We start from the raw sequence: 24446 nt of genomic DNA, 5'->3' as shown, positions 1-24446 counted from the left end.
AAGTAACATGCTGTAATAAAGTGGATTAAATAAGGAATGAAACAGTTAGATCAGATTAAAACATCTTTACAGTTATTATCAAGATAGAGGAGAACAGAATGAGATGGAAGAGTCTTGTTCGTAGAATGACAGAAAACAGATTGCCAAAATAGATAATGAATTACGGGATAACTGGAAAGAGAGAATTAGGTAGATGTCGTAAGAAATGGATGAATGTAAGACAGAAACCAGAATAGGTGATTACACCCAGTTCTTTGATGGAGATGATGATGATGATGATGAATCTGATAGTGCACTTATCAACTACCAGATATCCTTTTCAAGGACTTCTCCCAAACTTTACACCATTCGGTTCCAACTACAAGCATTATGTTTTTAAATAGCAGGGAGCAATATATATGGAAATTGGAAATTTTGTGGTAACGTCCTGTGGGACCAGACTGCTGAGATCATCGGTCCCTAGGCTTACACACTGCTTAATCTAACTTAAAGTAACTTACGCTAAGGACAACACATACCCCCATGCCCGAGAGAGGACACGAACCTCCGACGGGGACAGCCGCGCGAACTATGGCTAGGCGCCTCGGACCACTCGGCTACCCCGTGCGGCGCGTATATCTGGGAGCGATAACGTGATGAGTATACCTAAACTACGAACTTAAGTTTACCCCAGAGACTTTATATAACAAACAATAATAAACGCTTTAGATGCAGAAATATGCAGTAGTTAAATTGACCAGAGTTATTAATTCACAAATTTTGGCAGTTTCCTAAATTTCAAAAACTTCTAAATTTTGCCCGAGAGTTATTAAAACCTGTTTTGGCTACTTGTAAAACAAATCATAGAAAACGATGACACTTTAAACGTTTAATAAAAATTCAAAAATTCCAAAAATGTTTAACTCAGACACTCCTTAAAAAGTATTTGATTAATAGACTGAGTGTGAAATCAAACTCAAAAGGCAACTGAACATGAATGCATTAGTCAAATGGTTCAAATGGCTCTAAGCACTATGGGACTTAACATCTGAGGTCATCAGTCGCCTAGACATAGAACTACTTCAACCTAACTAACCTAAGGACGTCACACACATCCATGCCCGAGGCAGGATTCGAACCTGCGACCGTAGCAGCAGCACAGTTCCGGACTGAAGCGCCTAAAACCGCTCGGCCAGAGGCCGCATCTCGCACATCACAAATTTGCTTGGTTCAGCTCAGACTCTAGAGCTCACACAAGATAGAAATTAAAGTTACATACAGTAATAAATTACAAATCGCATGCGGGTCTTTGGTAGTGGCATGAAGAACTCAAAAGTAAGAGAAACTGCGCCACTTTAACCCACAAGCGCTTTAAAGTAAACAGACGTTTGGTGATACACATATTTTATATAGTTCGAACATCTCAACACTCAAAATAAAACGCACAAACAGTTTTAAAGAATCCTCACAGGAGTGCCTTAAAGTTAGCATCTAACGGGAAATACACATGTTTCTTCTAACATTTTCAACACCTGAGCGTTCAAAATACGACCCATAGAATTTTAAACTATCAACCGCGAAGTTTAATAAGATAATAATGGAAACAGAGCGCGACAAAATGTGTTAAAACCTGTGTTGAGAGTAACTCCAGACGCACAAAAGCCTGTAATCAGAATAATTGCTGGCGATCATCCAAGATCATCCTGCAGACATTTAAGGAGCTATGGATCTTCACTGTAGCCTCACAACATATATATTCACTTATGAAATTTTTATTAAAAATCCGAACGAATTCAAAAATAATGCGCAGTGTACCTGGCTACAACACTAGGAGAAAGGATGATCTTCACTACTAAAGGTTAAATCTAACTTTGGCTCCGAAGGCGGTAAATTATGCTGCCACAAAGGTCTTTGGTCACTTACCTAATAGCATCAAAAGTCTGACAGATAGCCATATAGCATTTGAAAGGAAGTTAAAAGAATTTCTGAATGGCAACTCCTACTCATTAGATGAATTTTTGGATATAGTAAGTGTATAGTATGTGGGAAATTACCCCCCAACCCCCACCCAAAAAAAAAATTGTCATGTAATATTTTTTGTAATGTAATATCTTGTATAGACACCTTTTCTTAACCAGACACGTTCCAAATCATTACGAAGTGTCGTGTTCATGATCTATGGAACAAGTACTAATCTATTCTAATCTAATCTAATCTAACACGGGCATGTTCCGGTTACGAGGGATGCTGATTCATATTAAGAACACAAACCAAAACAACGGCCACTAACGGAAGATACACACAGATATATGCAAGAACCCAAAAGAAACTTCAGTTACAAGGGCTCACTGAAACAACAGGCGTTTTCCAGAATCGCTCCCAACACGTAACCATAGCAAGACGGTTCTCGCTGTTTATATCCACACCATACCTTGGTAAATGAGGAATGCTAGAAGGACCACATTCAACAACCAAGGCAACAGAAACAGGTAATATGCTGACTCAGAAGGCGCAACCCCCGGCCACAATACCCGATTCTTCAAACGGCATCGGCACGCTCTTGACGTTGAAAGATCGCCAACCATAACACAGAGACCATTCCGGCGAGAGACCCCTGTTAGTGTCCGGAAGAGCCGTAAGTTCACACCACGCTGAGGGCTGCGTGTTTCATTAGATACCTTCAAAGAGCCTCACAGCTGTCTCTTCATGAGACGCTAAGGAACGAAGACCAGAAAAATTCAACAAGCAGCCACACTCCATGTGAATGCATGCATGGCTCTCGTTCTTTTGCTATAAGCGCATAATGTTATATCATGCGAAGTATCCTAGGAGGCAACCAGTCGGCCACATAAATATTTGACTAGCGTAGTAAAGATCGCTACACTAGACATTGAATACTCTTCGAAACGCAAGTAAGGAACCTTAATAGGGTCTCCAGTGTTGTGAAGATGCAATCAATAACAGCTCCCTCGAGATCTGGGGAAGTGTAAGATAATGGAATCCTCTTATAAAATTAGCGGCAATCTTCTTGAGCAAGTGAAGTTGTGTAAGTGTTTAGAGGCAATATTGAAAAGCGGTGTGAAGTGGGACGATCACGTAGAATAAGTTATAGAGGGTGAATGGATAACTTAAATGTTTTGAAAGCTTTCTGCTGGAAATGCGGTGCTCCTGTTTGGGAAATCGCATACGAGCCAATAGTGCGGGAAGTCTCATTGCGAAAATAATAGGAGCAGTTCTTAACAGGATTGACAACAGATATACAACCAATTAAGAGATGCAGTATCTAGATCGCAACATGGCTGTGTAGCCGACAACAACTTGCAGCAAAGGATAATTTGAAAGGGAATTCCAGGGAAAAGGTGACGTGGTTCCCGCGGAACCTCTATCATTAGAAGACAGTGCGACCATTGTGTTGCCTCCATCGAATACTTTGCATAGTGATCATGAAATCAAGACACCCATACGTTTCCCTGGTGTGAAAGGGGACATATATCGCAAATTGACTATCTCACTACGAATAAAATATTGTCATACCAAGTAAAAGATGTAGGAGTCTATGAAAGAAGTGTTATATCAACGGATCACTGTTTGGTGATAGCAAAAATCATCCCCTAACAAGAAGAAAGAACGTGAAAAGCTATGAATGAGTGCGTAAAGAAGTGTTTAAAATACACCTATTAGAAGAAGGGAGTGTGGCAACTTATATCAAAGAAGGATGAATTAGTCCATATGTAAATGAGGAATGGGGCAATATTATATTATTCTGAAATATCACGGACGCCAAAATCGCCTGTAAATCTGTTTGTGTGTTACCGGTTCAGACATCTGTGCTGTCATCATCGGATCTTGACAGCACAGATATGTCGAAACTGATAATCAATAACGATATTTATAAGCGATCTTGGCGTACCTGATATTTCAGAATAATATGAAAATTCAGATCGCCCCCAGCAGATGACACAATATGAAATACATATGATTATTGAAGCTGTAAGAATGTATTTAACGAAGTATTAGGTAAAAACAGAAAATACCAGAAGAGGAAATGATTAAGGCTATGGAATGAAGAAATCGCAAACGGAGTAACAGACAAGAAATTAGCTCATCTACAAGCGTTACAAAAGCAAACGGATGAAACAAGGGAGATACATAAAGAAAAACGAAATGAAGTGAAAAATATTGTAAGGAAAGCCCACCAAGAATCTTGGGACAAATTTATAAGCGCCGTCAGAGGTGATATGCGTTGGAGACACATGAAGGTAAGAAGGTGGCTAAGAAACAAAAGTAGTAAATATAAATATAATTGAAGAACAATGGATACAACATTCTATAGATTTGTGGTCTACAAATCCCCTCGCAATAAGAAGGAAGAAACCGATGAGTTTCTTACCGAAATTTAAATGTCTTTACCTTAGATTAGTTAGTAACAACATTAAAAGAAATGAAACAGATGAAGGCTACAGGAGAAGATGGAACAAATGCACAATTTTGGAGGTATGGGGGCCAAACACTAAATCAGAGATTTCTGGATATAATTAATAGACTACGTTGGATTCCATTGGGAACCATACGCTCAACGACCGCAATATTAGTACTGTAAACAAGAAAACCGATAGCGTCTGTCGTAAGAGGTTTGAGATAATCTATTACAGCAGACCGATTTGAGTCACTGTGTGACCATCTTCAGTGCAAGTAATTAAGTCTTGAAGACTCATATAATAGAAGGACATTTTACAACTTCAGTATAGTTTCAGTACAGAAGAACATAGCAGCTAAGGAATAAGGGTCAGCAGTTACATGCGCCGTCATCTACTCAAGGAGAACATCTGCACTGTATCTGGTGGGCCATTTGAATTGGCGCGCCTAACGGCTTGATTGGCTAACATGAATACTAATTTTCCCGGAAATGGTGCAGCGTACCGAATTTGTTTCCTCAACAGTTAGTTCTCAGCACAACTCACCCGCAACATACTTATCAGGATTTCATATTGTTTCTGTCCACACTGTATACGAGGGTTATCAACAAAGTACATTACGTTTTCGTTTGTGTCCGTTAGGGGCGGGGCTGGCGCGGCCATCTTGGTGTCATGGCATTCCGCCGCTCAGTCGGCATCCTGCCGTGCTAGTGAGAGGTTCGTGCTGTACTCCGTTGAGTTACTGTGACAGTTTGAAATGTCAGCGTTAATTTAAAATGCCGCCAAGTGTGAAGTGCGTGTAATAAGGTTTCTGACTGCAAAAAACTGTACACCGATAGAAATCTATCGGCAGCTTTGTGAAGTGTATGGGGCAACATAAATCACTGAAGGTGGAGTGTGTCAATGGGTCATAAAATTTAAAAATGGCCGAACTAACGTTCACGACGAAGAGCGAAGTGGAAGACCCAGCATAGTGACTGCCGAACTTGTCGAAAAAGTGGATGCCGCGGTCCGTGAAAACCGTAATTTCACAATAACGGAACTCTGTATGAGTTTTCCACAAATTTCACGAAGTTTGTTGCACGAAATCATTACCGAAAAGCTTGGTTACCACAAGATTTGTGCAAGATGGATACCAAAAATCTTGACAGAGATTCACAAAAATCCGCGAATGGCTGAGCGTTAACGTTTTTGGACGCTTACCAGAAAGATGGCGACTCATTACTCGATCGCATCGTTACTGGTGACGAAACATGGGTTAAGCATGTGAACTGCGAGACAAAAGTGCAGTAAATGCAGTGGGGGCCCACAAATTCCCCCCAAAAACCCAAGAAATGCATGCAGACAATTTCGGCAAGGAAGGTGATGGCGGCTCTCTTTTGGGACAGAAAAGGTGTGATTTTTGTGGATTTCCTGGAAAGAGGCACTACAATAAACTCTCAAAGGTATTGCCAAACTCTGCAAAACCTCAGAAGAGCAGTACAAAACAAGCGCAGGGGAAAGTTGGGCTCAAAGATCTTGCTGATTCACGACAACGCCCGGGCCCGCACGGCAAATGCCACTCGTGAAGTTCTCGAATCTTTTAAGTGGGAGTTGTTTCCTCATCCGCCGTACAGTCCCGACCTGGCACCGAGCGACTTCCACTTATTCCCAGCAATGAAGAAGGGGTTGGCTATGCAGCGTTTTGATGACGACGCACAGCTTCAAGAAGAGGTAACCGCGTGGTTGAAGGCGCAGGCGGCCGAATTTTACGACGAAGGAATTTCCAAGCTCGTCCATAGCTACGATAAGTGCCTTAATTTAAATGGCAACTATGTAGAAAAGTAGTATTTAAGTGTGGCTTTCATCTGTATATAATAAAAAAAATTTCCAATATTTTATTTATTTCTAATTCCAAAACGTAATGTACTTTGTGGATAGCCCTCGTATTTGATTCAGCAATGTTGTATGGACAACAGAATTGACTGTGGTGTGTCGTCACAGGCAGACATTCTGTTTTCGCGTAGGAACAGCTTACCGATAGTCACACAGGGTCGAGGACTCTTTCAACTTATGTGTATACGTTTTAGTTTTGGTGGATGTTATTCTACTGAGCAGATACACTGCTTTACTGCATAAGAACTGCAGTAACCATATTATACAATATGTCTGGTACTGCTGGGGGATCAACCCTCTCCTTACGTGAGCATATTTAATTCATTCAGGAATATTGTAGAATCTCATGTGGAAACAGATTGTAGCAAGTGGCGCACTGACCTCCACAACTCTGAACACGTTACACTCTCCGGTCAGCCTTATTGTGACACTGTACGTCTTTTTTTTCAGGGGTGATTTCCGTACTGATTTTATTTTTGCTGACGACGATGCACAACCTCCTCTAATGGCGCAGGTGAATAAGTCATTGGGCTGATAGGATATTGAGCTAGTGGTCTGGCCTGCACTTTGCCTCGAAGTAAATCCCACCAAGTACATGTGGAATGCGTTGGGGAGACGTATTGCGCGCGTGAACCAACGACCATACAGCAGTTTTCAGGAGTGGCGATGGGGGAGAGGCACATCCTACTCGCTAAGAACACTGTGGTCAGCCTGTGAGCACAGCACATTGTAGAGCATGCCCTGTCGTCCGCAGTGATCACGTACCCTATTAAGAATCATGTCCCACCATTTCTAATGTCCGTGGGACCATCATACGTGTAGTTATTGTCTCCGAACAAAAGTGCCGTTTATGTCCCTCTGAATGAGTATTTCTTTCAGTTACCTTCTTTTCTATACTGTGAGAGTTCTTTCTATGTGTGGCCAAGGTCTCATCGAAGTGTCACTTGCAGTAACATAGCATGGCAGGGTTCATTCACCGTCATGTTTTGCACACCAGTGTATTAAGTATCCGGATTTTTGAATAGCGACAGATCTTTCGCTCCATTCTTTACGGATGTAACTGAGTCACTGCACCAGTGTGAATCACAATGATCAAAATTAAGTAATGTGAGCTTCATTTTCAACTGCTTATGTGGTAATATCTTATCTACCGCTTCGTAGCACGAGAACTGTGTAAACGCACTGAATCTTGGAAATTTATAAGAGTAAATACTACGTTAGATTGCGGAGATAAAATCCTCCTCATCGAACAGAAGCCTACGCAGAACCAATGACTCCAGGAGAGTGGAGGAACTGGACGTGTCAGAAAGCTGTGGGCTGTATGCTTGGCTCTCCGGAGACCAGGCACTGCTCAGTGGGGATGCGGATGGAACCTGCAGAGCTGTCAGCCGCTGTCAGACATCCCGCTGCCAAAATCAATTCTGAGCGCCGTGACTGGCGGCTGGAACCCATTACCTCTCTGGCCATGATTTATCTCCTGTCCTGGGTAATGTTAACTGCTGACCAGAGGTGACGCGAACAGTATTTACTTATTACAGACTAACAAGTATTCCACGAGACTCGAACAACCAATTTGGTGCAGTTTATTACATATCGACTCCGGCACATAGTATTCCCTATTGGCAATTGGCACTCAACTAGTACAGATTTCATAGATCTCTTGTGATAGTTTCAGATACTTAGCAGTGATTTTTTTCGTTTGCGCCGGATATTTGAGTTCACGATTACTTGCTGTAAACTTGTGGTTACTTCCTGCAATCTCGCGGTTGACGTCTAACGTCTAAGATTAGCTCTTCCGTATAATTTTTCTTTTTGCACACACTTTTAAGTCTGTTAAATGAAAAGCGCGATCTTACATCACAGTAAAATGTAGTTGTATGTTTTGACAATTATACTGTAAAATATTAGTATAGGCTCCTAGTAATCACCACCTAATTTATTGGTTTTTGATATATTCGTCACTTGAATGCAAAAAAATTTAATTTTCGAATAATTTTTAATGTGGAGTTGTAAAATAAACTGAAGATTGTGTTGTACTGAAAAAATAATCCCTTGAAAACATTAATAAACCACGTACACTCGAAATTTCTATATTGTTGTGGTAAGAGGCTTACATTTCCTTAAGAATTTCTGCCCATATTAACTACTTGAATGTACCTCGACTTCATCTAAATAAAGAGCAACAGGGGCGCGTTTATTCGCAGGCCAAGGAAAAAGCTGTCAGACCTTTCAGGCTTAGTATAACCAGCCAATTTTTGAAGCTGAAAGAGATAGTCAAAAGACTCAATATCATTTTAAATTGTAACTCGTAAATAACAATTATTACAAATCAGCATCCGCTTTTTTAAAATAATGTAGCACTGTTACGCGGTCTTCAAGCCAGAAAAATAATTTGGTAGGCACATTAATAAAATGTAACACATCGTTACAATTGCGAAAATGATTGAAGATAAAAAAATACCAATGATATTGGAAGGAGGCGGGAATACAGACATGTGGAACGAAATTTACAATTATTCAGAAAGAACAAATTCTATTCAGTGAGTTACGTAAGCTAAATTAGTAGTATGGAATACGTGATTTAATTTAATTATATTTAACAGTATGGTGTCTTTGTGATCTTTTGTTATCAACAAACAATATTCGTTCAAAATAATACAGACACCTGTTATTGGACATTAGTACTAGGAGTCTTCGGCCTGTGCCTTTGCCACGCCTTGCACTCCACTGGAGACAGTTATAATGATGTGTCTGACTGTCCACTAGTGGCAGCCCATTCTTCCTCATAAGCCGGAACCACAGAAGAAGTGAAATCACCGCGCGAGGTGATTCAGTGGTTAGCACAATGGAATTCGGGATGACGACGGTTCAGATCCACGTCTGGCCACCCAGATTTCCGTAACCCGCTCCAGAAATTTTTAGAATTATTTTAGGGTAGGTATGCGACTTTAAACTTGTAGCATGGGACTGACAGAGTTGCGAGAGGCTAACGATGGCAGACCAATGCAATAAGGACATAAGGCGCCAAATAGCATAGCGTTACCGTCAAGCACACGGCTGTAACCACGCCTCAACACCTAGGCACGTCAGTCCACAACAGCTCCCGAGCCGGCACAGTGCGACAGCACACTTGGTAGCTATGGAACGGCCATCGACTTGTGTCAATAATTTCAATGTAAGACGAGGACCCACAGTCCTATATACTTTTAATTCTGTTTTATTCCATGGACTTCCCAACTATTTGTGATGGTATTTTGTCTTTTTAGTCCGTTTAATTTCATGACATAGACTTTACAACCTGATGATGAGAGCATTTTCTCTTGAAACGCGTTGTTAAAATATATGTATAAGAATCGCGGTTGAATGCTAACAGTGATATCCAGTATAACGACAACTGCTACCTCGACTCCATAATGGATTATATTAAACCGCTCCAGAAGATTCCTAGGATGGTTCCTTTGAAAGGGCACAGCCGATTCCCTTCCCTATCCTTGACACTATCCGCCTGTAATTACCAAGATGTCGACGGGACGTTACACCCAATCGTCCTTCGTTCTTGTGGAACGAAGTCGATGCATTCACTCATTCTAAAGGTGTTCTATTCAGTAATGTTATTGTTCACAAAAAATTGCCTCTCAAATGCTCCTAGTTGCCAGGTTGCACTGTCATGTGCTATACACATTCATCCTCGCCGTACTATTTCTGTCCTTCGCGAAGTGCACAGTGCTGTTAAATACGTTCATATACTTCTACATTTAACATTTTGAGCACAATAAGGAAGCCACACTCTAACCTGGGAAGACATGGACATACACTAACTACACGCCCTCCGTGCTTCGCGGGTTGCCAGTGCACGCGATAGCAGTCAAGGTTCTCTAGGTGTTCCCTTCCGTCAGATTGACACAGGTTACAGCGTGAGCCACCACTGCAGACCACTCGTTTCCCATCATCCACTGTCCACTGGCGTCGCTTAGCAATGACTGCAAAGATTCTTGGCTTATGAGGAGCTGCTGACCATTCTATCCCATTCTTTTTAACTCAATACACTCAGTCATTGTGATGGTCCTAGTCCTTTGGAACCCTCGAGTGATTACTTAGCTGATATCATGCTATATTCTACAACAATCCTATGCAATGCTCGACGGTCCCTGTTCGTCAGTACGTTAGGCCTGCTGACTCTTGATTTAGCTGTAGCTTGGAGTTTCCACCTCACCATCAGATCGCCAGCAGACGCCTTGAGCAGTTTTATGTTTTACATAACCATCGCGGATTTATTGTTCAGGTGACATGCAGTGATTCGCATTCGAAGTTAATGAGTTCTGCTGACCGACCCATTCTCCCGTTACGCTTCCTTTGCTGACAGCAAAATACATCCCGCCTCCTCCTATACTGGTAGGACTGCCTCTCATGACATCTAGTAGTCAATTCCTCATTAGACATGGGTATCGTATATTTTACGTAAAATCATCCTTCTGTTTACGCGCACTGCCCAAAAATGTGATGTATGTGTTAGGAAAGTGTTTATTCACTACGATTTAGGTGAGTCTGGTGGCTGTGAGATTAATATACTCAGTTGTCCATTTCAATGTTTAATGTCACCGTTACACGGCAAAACGGCACTGTTCGAAATTGCCATTAACAAAATAGAGTCTGCAAAAATTAAGTTAGTCAGCCAGACAATAAAATTCACGTTTGTGTAACAAAAAGTCCCAAACATCATATACGTCAAAGAGAGGCAAGAACAAAGCCCTATTCGATTTAAATCCCTTACAAGAATGCCTTGAAAGTGCACAGACGCTGATTTTGTTAGCGGCCCTGTACATTTACTCACATACAACGACACATACAATAAAGTCTTGTACGGGGCGTTCAGAAAGTCTCTCCGCAGTGTCGTATGATTGTCAGCCGCGCGTGCCGTATGCCGCAGTGAATATACCGAAATGAAACTCAGTGAAATACAAGTTATTAATTTAGTGAATATTCATTTTTACTTACAGATTTTCACATAAAATATTGAAAGTGTCCCCCTTGTTGTTGAATATACAAATCAATTCGTCTAATCATCTTTCCAAGCAAAAACTGTAACATTTCTTCTGTAACAGAAGCAGTGGAAGTGGATTTTGCTGTTTTCAATCATTGATGGGTTTTGGACCGTTTTTATAGTCAGCTGCTTTCGCTGCACCCCTGAAAATACAGTCAGGTGGTGTTAGGACAGGCGATCGTGGAGGCCAAAGTAACAGTGAAATTATGCGGTCACCAAAAACGTCAGCAAGCAGTTACAATGAAACGGGAGCTGTATGCGCGGTTGCACCATCTTGTTGAAAATAGCGGTTCAGTATTTCACTTAACTCAAGTTCTCCTATGGACGGGTACAGAATATCACTGCGGTATCGTTGTGCGTTTATTGTTTCGTTGAAAAACCAAGGCAGGCGAACAATCATACTGCACGCGCGGCTAACAATCATACGGCACTGTGAAGACACTTTTTGTACACCCTGTATAATTGTATTATGCCAACAATCGACACCTGATTCATGGCTAATTCAATCCATTTTATTTTCTTCAGCCCACTGGGATGTACAGTCATGCTCAAAAGTATCCGAACGAACTGAATTGCATTTCGCCTGATTCGCATGCAACCCACATAACGCAGCTGTCTAGCAGGTCCTCTAATCGCTCCTAGGTACAGTCGTTTGACTATTGAAAATGGTTCCAACAAGTCAAGATGCAATAACACAAGATGTAAAGCAATAATACGATACTACAAATATCAGGGAACACCTTATCACAGGTAGGACTGTCTTTAAGGCTTGTAAGCTCACATTTATTACAATAAATGACATACCTGAAATGTTACCACTCGCATTATTACGTCAGATAGGTAATGTACGTAGTACGTTCGTCGTATTCTTCAAAGTAACATACCATACTTATTATTTAACACAAACTGACATTAAAAGTTTAAGTTATTTACGAGCAGCTAGTTGAGAATATGTATGGACTACAAATGACACAACGAACCGTCTCGTCCTGCATATGGATTCAAACTCAGGTCACGCAGTCTCAGCAAAGATTTTGTGACTGACGGAAACTAACAGTCATTCCTGATGAAGCATACAGAGAGTGATATACCTCGATTTCAAACAGTATCAGTTAGCAAATACCAACTTTAAATTACATGACACAAACATTTTTAACGGACGCGAATTCCTACCCTGCACCTATTGTCCCTGTTAACGAACTACGAGAGATGCTAAATATTGCTTCTTAACAAGTAACTTATTTGAAATGCCGTGAGGTAAAGCTTTGTGTTGGACAGGGATTCGAAGCCAGAACCTAATAAGATAGATATCGAAGCACAATCAGATGTGACATATCGGATTTTATCGGCAGTAGCTAGATGTTTTATCTGCAATGACGAGACGAAACATTAATTTTTTTCCTCCCCAGGACTCCAACCCGGCACCTATCGCTGTTACATTCTAGAGAAAACGAACGTTAAATATGGGTTTGTTGCACCAGCATCGACATGTGAGCGTGTTTGAACTAGAAATAATATGACGAAGAGTTCAGTGCTGACAGGGAATAGGGCTCCACCCATATCGTTGTTGACTACACACAAAGAGACGTCAGCTACCGAATTTTTCTCCACCACCAGCTCGGAATAACATATTGAACTTACAGTGATCTCGCAAATAGTTCTGTGTCTCACTGGGAGTCAAAAACGTCAAATATCGTTAGTGTTGACAACGAATGAAAGTACATTAAAAATCGAAATTATCATCCACCAGCAGATAGGTGACCTCATGCTAGAGCTTGATAACACATAATGAAATCTTTAGTGCCGGGCCAGGATTCGAACCCATTTATGCGCAATATGTGGAGATGTTGAGGAATCTGGGGTTTTGAACAAACAACAAACTGTAGCCGAGCTATACTGTCACGAAGGGATCAAATTCCGCATTAAGGGCGGTCTGAGTTGCATTCCCAGTTCAGAACCAATTTTATCGACATACAGAAGCTCAGACAAAAGATGGAATAAGTGTCCTGTGAGCCTACATAGCGTTTGTTTCGTCACTAGAAATAAATAACTACTACGAGAAAGGTTACTGGTGATAGAGTTTCAACATGTCGCCACTCCTGACTTTATTGTGGCTCAACATAACGTCTACTTGGTAGAGAAGGAATATCATTTTTAATGTGAATTTCATACCACAATGCCAGTATATCTTCTTCACTTGGTGTAGCCAGAAGAGAATGGAATCTGTCTCTCCCTATCTAAAATCACTGACCGAAGTTGGAAGCGCACCCAGACCGTAGACACATGAACCTATCATCAGCCCAACAGACCGCCAAATCCTCTTCTCAGCGGCTCATATTTCTATCATAACACTGTTGTACCACACTGGCTGAGAATTCTGGCACACAGACTCCCTGCATAAAATTGCAGCATGTTCAGTAAATTCGTTTACTTGGTTCACCGAATCATCATGAACTTGCTGCCTCGGGTACCGAGTGCATGCATTCATCTTTATTTTGTAATCACCAAAATAAAATCACGTAACGGCCACCAACACAGAACTGCCAACTGTGTAGGATGCAGATATTGAGCTACCCTATTGCGCTATCGGTTTGTTGAAAACGTCGTGCAGTGCAAAAGAAAAGGTATAACTGTTTGTCTCTCATAAGTATTGACCCGGCGATATGCATTATCCCACAGCGCTGTGGAATGCAGAAGTTCTGGAGCTGCTACAGCTACGTGTCAGCTAGTGGCGTAATGGTAAGTATCGTGCGCTGTAGATAAGGAGTCGCGAGCTCGAGTACAGTTACTATTACATTTTTTTAAAACGCAACTCTGCTGTCAGCTAAAATTATCAATCTAATGGAACTTGTAACATAATTTCCTTCACTTCTCAACCCAAAATAGTCGTATGTGGAAAAAGGACTAACTTCTACGACATTTTGTTCATTTCAGGTTTAATAGACAGCAAGACAGTAAATACATCTCGAAACCTTTGTATTATGTATGGGCAGAGCCCATCGTGCCAAAATACGTCGGAAAAGTATTTTCTACATTAGCTGTCGTCTGGTAGTGGCATTTTATTCTTCTTCAAACCTTGTTTGACAGCTTTAATTCAGAACAAGTTTTCTACATGCATGTAATCAATAAACTGCATGTGCATTGTCAGACTGTTATAGATGACATCAGAGAATTCGCATATATCGTTTATGATTAATTTCTCTCTCATGTTTACTATTGTTTTAACAACATTAAAGGAAACCTTACGAACATTGTGAACTGTATTATAAAAAATGAAATAAATGTACCCACGATAACCTTACGACGGAAGTCTGTTTTAATAAAACTGATTATCTGCACACTCGTGTGCCTCTATCGTCACGAATTGGTAAAACACTACTCACTTAGAATTTGATTCGGTCTGTGTTTAATTGGTATGCTGTGTCATACTCAAGACGTATGCAAATGTGGCATTTCATAAATAAACTTGTGTATTCCTAGAAATCCAAAATTTGCTTGTCAGCAGCGGAAAGAGGCGTTACCTGTTGTGCAGTACTGTAAGTTTTTTACCATTGCACTATGAGCCGAAAGTATTTTCTTGCAATTTACTTACCGATGTTTGATCTGACTGCTTGTAGGTCTTTCACAGAAGGGATAAAAACGCTATACTCAGTGAGACTGGAACTGCGAACTGTATCAGACGCCATTTTACATGTCAGCACGTTACCACAGTGATGCCGAAGAAGTATGTGTCTGAGTTTCCGCTTACGAGACCAATACTGGCTAGAACTCGTAAACCGCTATTTGAAGGACGAGATTAGTTGCGATTTCCACGTGCAACGACTTTCCTGCGCTGAAAACCGTAAATTTACAATCTTTTGTTAAACCTCAAGCGATAACAGCTCATATTATTCAATGGAAATGACAGGTAAAATCAAGTGAACTTTGAGGCTGTGATATTCGCTATTTTTGGCTTAATTAAAACAGCAAATTCAGCCAGAAGGCAAATACTTGTTTATAAAGAATGATTAATATATAATAAGGCGTCGCATGGCGACGGTGGAATTTTCTAGATAATGTAATTCGTCGTCTTTGGGCGGCAATATAAACAGAAAAGTACGGATGGATATGCGATCCTTCACTATGTTGTTCGCTGGAGAACAAATGAAGCCTTGAGCGCTAAAAAAACTTGTACTGTTCTTCTCAAGTAAGACGGACGCAGATCTGTGGCAGTCTGATCTAATTTTTTACTAAATGTATAAAAGCGTGTTATGTTTAAGTTTGAGTGAAGTGTAAAGAACTGTTATAACTTACCGTGACGACGCACGAGCGACTCAAAGAAGACAATGGCAATATAAAAGAGCGCTCAGTGGACATGATACGGACATAAAAATCTACAGTCATTGTAGTACTAAGCTTAAGGTACGATATATGTTTTAGTTTATAATAAATAATTGTTCTGGGAATACTGAATCATTTAGCAGTGCTCATTCCTACCATCTCCTCAGTATTTCATTTTAATTATGCATTTTGATAAGATTACAGACACGGAGATCAGCAGTCCAATGTGCGTGTTATATTGATAAAAAGAAAACTGTTTTATCGTCTTTTTGCATCAGCTTTAATATTGAATTTCCCTTTTGTGTGATGTTACAGTTGTTTTTGCGCCCTTAAGAACTTTCTGGTCCTTTAGGAAATTGTTTTGTCATAACAATAACTTCACAACCGGGTATGATCGTATCTACGATCATGAAGTCATTAGAAAGATGATAATGCGATTTCTTCATCAATAGCACGCTAGTTGTGACTGCCTCAAGCCACGCGAAACTGCAAGTAAAAACTATTCACATCTCATAATGCAATATTTTATGACAATGGTCAATCCACGATTCTTACGCCAATTGTGGTTGATAAAACAGTAAGCTAAATCTCAATTTCCAACTTTCCATTGAATAACAACATCAATTTTATTTTGTAACATCACACTTGTCGCCCGAACAGGGACTTGACCAAAAATTAGTTCAAATACTTGGAAAATTTTCTATGTGCTTTTGTTAATAAATGTTCTGTCGTTTCATGTACACATCATCTCTCTGTGAGAATGACGTAAAATATGCTGGTCAATAACGCAGTTTAATTACCGAGAGGAAAGAAAAGAAAAGAGACGTGAATTTGCTGAGACAACATAGCGGTAATCAAGCCATCAAAAAGTAAGTCAGAATTTTGCATACGCAGTGTAGTGCTTCAGTAGCAACGTTGCTTTTCCAAGTCGATCCACATCCTTTCTATCTCCTTCCCGCTATAGAAAATCTGCTTTATTTTATCTTTCAAAGTAAAATTATTCGTAGTCTGATAATAGAAATTATTTCTCCCCATTGTTAGTATAGCTGTATTACATTTTCAACATGGAGGATAGTGTGTGCAATTTTCAGTGAAGAGCACCTTCATTCATTTGTCTGAAACGTTTAGGTTCCATCTTGTCTTCTCGCCAGATAGAATTTCATTTGTTGTCACCCGAGAGTGGTGCTCTTCGCGGACTCACCACGTCACTGACAAACGACGAAAGCCTTGCGTAGCACGTGGTTTACTGACGAAAATGGCAGATAGTAAACAGAGACAGGTGACAACAGGAGACGGGAGTGAAGACGTTAATAGTATTCCATACCCTTTACGATCGCGAACGGTGGGTTCCCGTGTGGAAACTGAACTAACCATGTCTGTAACAGGGGAAAGTGACCCTAAAGTCCAAACTCGTCCCGCTGCAGCTACAAATGACCTCGGTGCGTTAATGGAAATGCTGAAACAACAGTTTGACGCAGTAAATGAGAATATAAAAACACAAAATGAGACTATAAAAACACAAAATGAGACTGTTAACGCCCGACTAGATGCTGTAAGCGAATCATTAAAAACAGAGCTAGGCACAATCAAAACAGATCTGCATAAAGAAATTACGGCAGAATTAAATACCCATTTGGGTGAGGTGCAAACTAAGATCAGTGATCAAATTCAGAAAATGCAGAAACAGGTGAAAAGTGAAATAGCTGATGTATCTGGAACATTAAACACAAAAATTCAGGCAGCTACCAAAGAAATAAACTCAGTTAGAAATGCAGTATCTGACATTGAAGGTGTAGTAGAGGATCTGTCGAGGCAGATAGACTCAATCAATATCGAAGAACAGGTTAAGAGCACCGTGAAAGCACACGCGGAGGCATTGTCGGAACACTACAGTGAATGGATAAAGGGTAAAGATATTTTTATCGAAAAGAAGGTCAGGGAGGAGCTTAGGGAGACTGTCAAGGATGTAACTTATGAAATCTTAGCTGCTCCTGGTAAGTCTGGAGACACAGTAGTTTCTGAATTGGGACAGATTCGGAGGACACTTACACGGGATCTTCCCGAGTGGAAGCAGCAAGTAGTGGACGAAGTCAGAATGCTGAGAAACTGGGTAGAAAATCCGCACACGCATACGCAAACTATAGGGAACAACTCTTTAGACGGTGACGAATGTCAGTCAACTCCTTATCGTTCACCGCCTGATTACATGCAAAACAACAGTCCTGTTGAGTCCCGAGTAGGGAAACTAAATGACCCGCCCACAATCGTGAGTTTAATGCAAGAGGAAAGTGTGATTAAGCATCGCACTTTTCCTGTTTTTCATCCGCAGAAGCGAGAAATACACCCCATCGTGTTCCTAAAGAATTTTTCCGGCATATTTCCCAGGAGCTGGACAGACAGACAGCGTATTCAGTTCGTCACTGGCTTTATTTCTGGTGATGCAGCATTATGGGGAACGGAAATGGTAGACACGTGTAGGAATTATGAAGAGTTTGAGAAAATGTTCTTGGCAAAATTTTGGAGTAATGGGATACAGCAAAGATTAAGGAAGGAGGTGTATGGTGCGGAAATTTTCAATGAGAAGCATGGAAGTCTCCGGCGATACTTTGAGAAGTATCTAGCAAAAATTAAATTCTGGGATTCTCCGATTTCTTCCAAGGACGTAATTATGATTCTCAAAAGCAAACTCCCTGTGTCTATTAGAGAGAAATTAGTAAATGTGTCCGAAGAAGACACGGATGTATTCCTTTCTGTGCTGGATTCCTTAGATTTAATTAGCGAGGATGTGCGCTCCAAGGTTGGCAGCGGCAAATTCTTCCCTGGCAGCCAGCAGAATGCATCGCACGCGGACAACAATGCGCCCAAGGAGAGAGCGAGCTACTGCGACCGCTGTTACCAACCTGCCAGCGGTTATCAAAACGCAAACGGCAATAACTTTAAACGGAAGCAGAAAACCAATTACAGTAATCAGCAGAGATACCACCCAATTTACAACCACCAGGTACAACATCAGTACGGAAACCCACCCTTTAATTCTGCGCCTGAGCAGTATGGAAATTCTCCACAAACTAGTGGTAATTTTTCAAATGGGCCAGTGTACAATCAAAGTTATAGGTCGAAATATAGCAAGTGGCATGGGCAAGGCGGAGGCCACCCAGCACAACATAAGAACAACTATTCACAGGATAGAGGACCGCGGAACAATTTTCAAATGGCACCAAATGCGAACTTTCCTTCACAAGGAAATGGTTTTGCCGGCAACCAAAAGATCGGGCGACATCAGCCTTCTCAAGTATTCTATTCACAAGTGAATGCACCCTGTGGATTTTACCCCTCTACACCGGCATTTGTACCACATAACCAGCACCAATATGAAACGGAACAAACACTTAAGGCCATGAATGACAAACAGGTTAAACATCCTGCGGAAAATTAGAGGCAGCACCTTTCAGCCTCCTAGAGGTCGCTGCCGGTTCCAGTGGGGGTACTAACGAATGCTCTGATTCTGAGTATGTTAATGCGATACGGTACGACCATGAGACCGACTTACGAGATGACCTTGCACCTGACCTAGAAGCTCAAGACATTGATGACATTTATGATGAACAGGTCCAGGCTTCGATTAAGATTTCTATTACTAACATTCCTGTCACAGCCATTGTTGATACAGGAGCAAACATCAATGTGATGTCATCATGTCTTTTCAGACAGGTGTCTTCTGTTTCAAAAGTTTTATCATTGCCGATTCAGGGTTGCTCCATATCGGGAGCGATTGGTCCATTGAAACAGAGAGTTAGTTTACAGACGCAGCCTCAACTGCAGATAGTATCTGTTTATGTTTCTTACCTCTTGCGTACTGGAAATTTCCTTGTGTGAACTGTTATTGATAAGTATTGTGTTGAACAGCGCACTGACTACATGGTAACGGCTACTACATGTCATCTTTAAGTATTAAATGCTATGTATGGAAAAATTGTTTATAGTGATGGACATGAACTGATATTTCTTCAACAAGCTGAAGCAGGAAATTGGGGTTGCACCAAGAATTTCAATTTAATTTTAAGTTAGTATTAAGAAAAAAAAAAAGTGCTTGCGAGGCGATTGCCCGGAGCTATATAAATATGTAAAGGTGAGAAATGGAGAAGGATGCGTAAATAAGCACTTCTCACAAGGTACAAGAAGATTTATAGATTTATTTTTAGTAATGTAAAAAAAAAAAAAAAAGGTACATGGTCAAACAGTCCAGACAGTGGACAGGAGTAGAAGAAATACACTCCTGGAAATGTAAAAAAGAACACATTGACACCGGTGTGTCAGACCCACCATACTTGCTCCGGACACTGCGAGAGGGCTGTACAAGCAATGATCACACGCACGGCACAGCGGACACACCAGGAACCGCGGTGTTGGCCGTCGAATGGCGCTAGCTGCGCAGCATTTGTGCACCGCCGCCGTCAGTGTCAGCCACTTTGCCGTGGCATACGGAGCTCCATCGCAGTCTTTAACACTGGTAGCATGCCGCGACAGCGTGGACGTGAACCGTATGTGCAGTTGACGGACTTTGAGCGAGGGCGTATAGTGGGCATGCGGGAGGCCGGGTGGACGTACCGCCGAATTGCTCAACACGTGGGGCGTGAGGTCTCCACAGTACATCGATGTTGTCGCCAGTGGTCGGCGGAAGGTGCACGTGCCCGTCGACCTGGGACCGGACCGCAGCGACGCACGGATGCACGCCAAGACCGTAGGATCCTACGCAGTGCCGTAGGGGACCGCACCGCCACTTCCCAGCAAATTAGGGACACTGTTGCTCCTGGGGTATCGGCGAGGACCATTCGCAACCGTCTCCATGAAGCTGGGCTACGGTCCCGCACACCGTTAGGCCGTCTTCCGCTCACGCCCAACATCGTGCAGCCCGCCTCCAGTGGTGTCGCGACAGGCGTGAATGGAGGGACGAATGGAGACGTGTCGTCTTCAGCGATGACAGTCGCTTCTGCCTTGGTGCCAATGATGGTCGTATGCGTGTTTGGCGCCGTGCAGGTGAGCGCCACAATCAGTACTGCATACGACCGAGGCACACAGGGCCAACACCCGGCATCATGGTGTGGGGAGCGATGTCCTACACTGGCCGTACACCACTGGTGATCGTCGAGGGGACACTGAATAGTGCACGGTACATCCAAACCGTCATCGAACCCATCGTTCTACCATTCCTAGACCGGCAAGGGAACTTGCTGTTCCAACAGGACAATGCACGTCCGCTTGTATCTCGTGCCACCCAACGTGCTCTAGAAGGTGTAAGTCAACTACCCTGGCCAGCAAGATCTCCGGATCTGTCCCCCACTGAGCATGTTTGGGACTGGATGAAGCGTCGTCTCACGCGGTCTGCACGTCCAGCACGAACGCTGGTCCAACTGAGGCGCCAGGTGGAAATGGCATGGCAAGCCGTTCCACAGGACTACATCCAGCATCTCTACGATCGTCTCCATGGGAGAATAGCAGCCTGCATTGCTGCGAAAGGTGGATATACACTGTACTAGTGCCGACATTGTGCATGCTCTGTTGCCTGTGTCTATGTGCCTGTGGTTCTGTCAGTGTGATCATGTGATGTATCTGACCCCAGGAATGTGTCAATAAAGTTTCCCCTTCCTGGGACAATGAATTCACTGTGTTCTTATTTCAATTTCCAGGAGTGTAGCTTAAAGTTCAGTTAAAGCGTGCTGTTAAATGGAAAAACAAGTGGTAACCCGCATGTGTTCACTCAAGGAGACAATAAGCTGTAGTAAACTAAGTTAGGTGAAATACAGTACAAATGGAGGCAAACCATGAAGCATCAACAATGTAGCGTAAGTACTCCACGAGGCCATTAACTGCTATGAATGTATACTATTTCCCTGTGATCTGAGCCCAATGTAAAGAGTATATGAGGAATGTTAGCTGACGAATTGATTTCAGTAGAATCGAGGTACTAAATAACCACACAGCAAGCCCCCTGTATCATAAATAAGTCCAAGTAAAGATCTTCAGAAGATCTGTAGTGTAATCTAGCGACCATTCAATACCCTAATTGAAGGCTAATCTAAAGAACAAGCAATGCAGTGATATTTAAACTTAATATTGACTATAACCTGAGCAAGACGTAGAAGTAGCAAAGCATGCTGTAAGGAAGGAGGTTGAAGTTTATATATGTGCCTATGTTTATTAAGATAATTTTATTTACATGCAGATTTTATTGCAAAAATGTCTCCTAAGACACTCCTCTTATGAAATCCATTTTCCTTGTGCCCGTTCCTTTTGATCCTGGTTCATTAACCCAGACCAATGGTCGACTTGTAAAAGGCACGTGTGCTTCGAAGCAAAGCAGTGCTTATGAGAAATGAGACACGTACCGTGATGAACTTCGCTAACTTTGGTAATGTTTGTTATGGACCGGTTGCGTAAACCCAGTGAACTGTCGGTAATTCCATTCATGCAAAAAAAAAAAAAAAATAGTAGACACGCGTTACCCTATTTTTTTTTAACAGAGAACGATTGCTGAGTACATGAAGCGACGAGGGAGAACTATTGTTATCCAGTCTGCCCTCAAATATAAAAAAAATTTGGCAAGCACAAAGGAAAGCACAAAAAGAAAAAAAAAGATTCAGCGTTAAATGTGTACTCGTTAAGTAGTAGATATGCTGCGTGGCAGTAGAAAATGATCTTGGGTGCACTAAAGAATAAATGCAACGAGTGTTGCGAAACCTGTAGTTTTCATAATGAGGAGATGAGCACTTAAAAGAAAGTTTGAAAGAATATTTTTAGGTTCACTAGTGAAAGCAAATCTTGAGATATAAAGAGTCCATTCATAAAGCAGTTGTTCACTGGACTTAACAAAAGGAGTGACCATTAATTGTAAATATTAGCTCGTAAGTGATATTTTGTAAATAGTAGAATATAAGTCTTTCTATACCAGTGGAGGAAACGTGCAAAATTGATTGTTTTGTAAATGAACTCCATCGGCGAAGGATCTAAGCACGAATGCTGTGTGAAGATGCACACCAAAGTGCGACGTGCATAATAAAAATAACTGTTCACTGTATACTAGTGGTAGTGTTGTACTGTAAGTGTAAAAAAAGAAGTCAAGGCTACGACGACAGGTGCAACGCAAAGTTCAGTGTTGTTCTAAGTGCAGCGACAGCTAAAACATTCGTCGTCACTTACCTGTGAGCCTCATGGGAGGCAGTTGACAGAGAAGTATGGAGGCAACTTCAGTGTCCGGCTCCTCCGATGGGAAACGCGCGCGAGGTGTTTGTATCGATGCACTCGTGTGATACGAAGTTCACAAAAAAAAAAAGGGAGCAATCGACGACCAGCAGCTCTGTTACAGCCTGAGCGCGAACGGATACTAAGTATTGGAGCTCACGCAACACTGTGCAGCCGCTGTGAGTGGCTGACGTGTGGGTGACGAAACAATCCAAACTTTAAACTGCTAACCGCCATGACTTCAATCGTACATACTGGAGGAAAGACATTTGTACACTTGTGTGACTACATTTACATATGTAAATTAAGCAATTTTCTTGAGTTGAAGTTAAGATGAGTGAGAAGTAGATTGTTAGATTACTCAGGCCTTAAAGCCATTAATACCGGCACTCCTGAACACTGCTAAAATGAATTATAATCCTGTCTCTTGATGGACAAAGAAAATGAATGTGCACTATAGGAAGACCCTAAATTCCAGACCAGTCCCGATCCTTAACAAATGTATCCAGTAGCTTGTAAGTCATACTAATAATTTTCCACTTCTTCTGTTTCATATTGTAAATAAAAACCCGGGAAGCCACTTGAATTCCTGGTACCACAGTGGAAAGGACAGATGTACTGCATGATGAACGCCGTAGACAGCTAACACAGAAAGTGAAAGCATCACGAAGTGTAGTGCTACGTTATTAAACTGTAATTGAACCACAATGAGTCAACAGATGCTCGAACACTGTCCACTCTAGTTTAGTGAAAATAAGCACTCACTGTACTCATGTATTAGTTGTTAAGCTCAAGAGAAAGTAATTTCTGAATTCTATCCCCTGAAGAGCGAAATGAACGTTCACTTATTGTTATAAGCAAATATGGACCAAACTTAAAAATGGACATAAATGTTAATCTTGGTATTATGGAATGAAATGACTGATGAACAAAGAATGAAAAACTTTATTTTGAAAAATGATTAATATCTGATATATGTTTATAAATGTAATTTCAATTTATGTACATAGTACGCCAGTAACATTATGTAAATGTCACACCAAAAATCACGAATATCTCATGAGGACATGAGGATCGAGGTAATCCTTTGGCATTCCCTCTCTCCTCATGGGAGGAAATGTGATATTCGCTATTTTTGGCTTAATTAAAACAGCAAATTCAGCCAGAAGGCAAATACTTGTTTATAAAGAATGATTAATATATAATAAGGCGTCGCATGGCGACGGTGGAATTTTCTAGATAATGTAATTCGTCATCTTTGGGCGGCAATATAAACAGAAAAGTACGGATGGATGTGCGATCCTTCACTATTTTGTTCGCTGGAGAAGTAAGACGGACGCAGATCTGTGGCAGTCTGATCTAATTTTTTACTAAATGTATAAAAGCGTGTTATGTTTAAGTTTGAGTGAAGTGTAAAGAACTGTTATAACTTACCGTGACGACGCACGAGCGACTCAAAGAAGACAATGGCCATATAAAAGAGCGCTCAGTGGACATGATACGGACATAAAAATCTACAGTCATTGTAGTACTAAGCTTAAGGTACGATATATGTTTTAGTTTATAATAAATAATTG

This window comes from Schistocerca serialis, chromosome 1 (genome assembly GCF_023864345.2).
Source record: "Schistocerca serialis cubense isolate TAMUIC-IGC-003099 chromosome 1, iqSchSeri2.2, whole genome shotgun sequence".
Lineage (NCBI taxonomy): Eukaryota > Metazoa > Arthropoda > Insecta > Orthoptera > Acrididae > Schistocerca > Schistocerca serialis.
Note: the sequence above shows the minus strand (reverse complement) of the source record.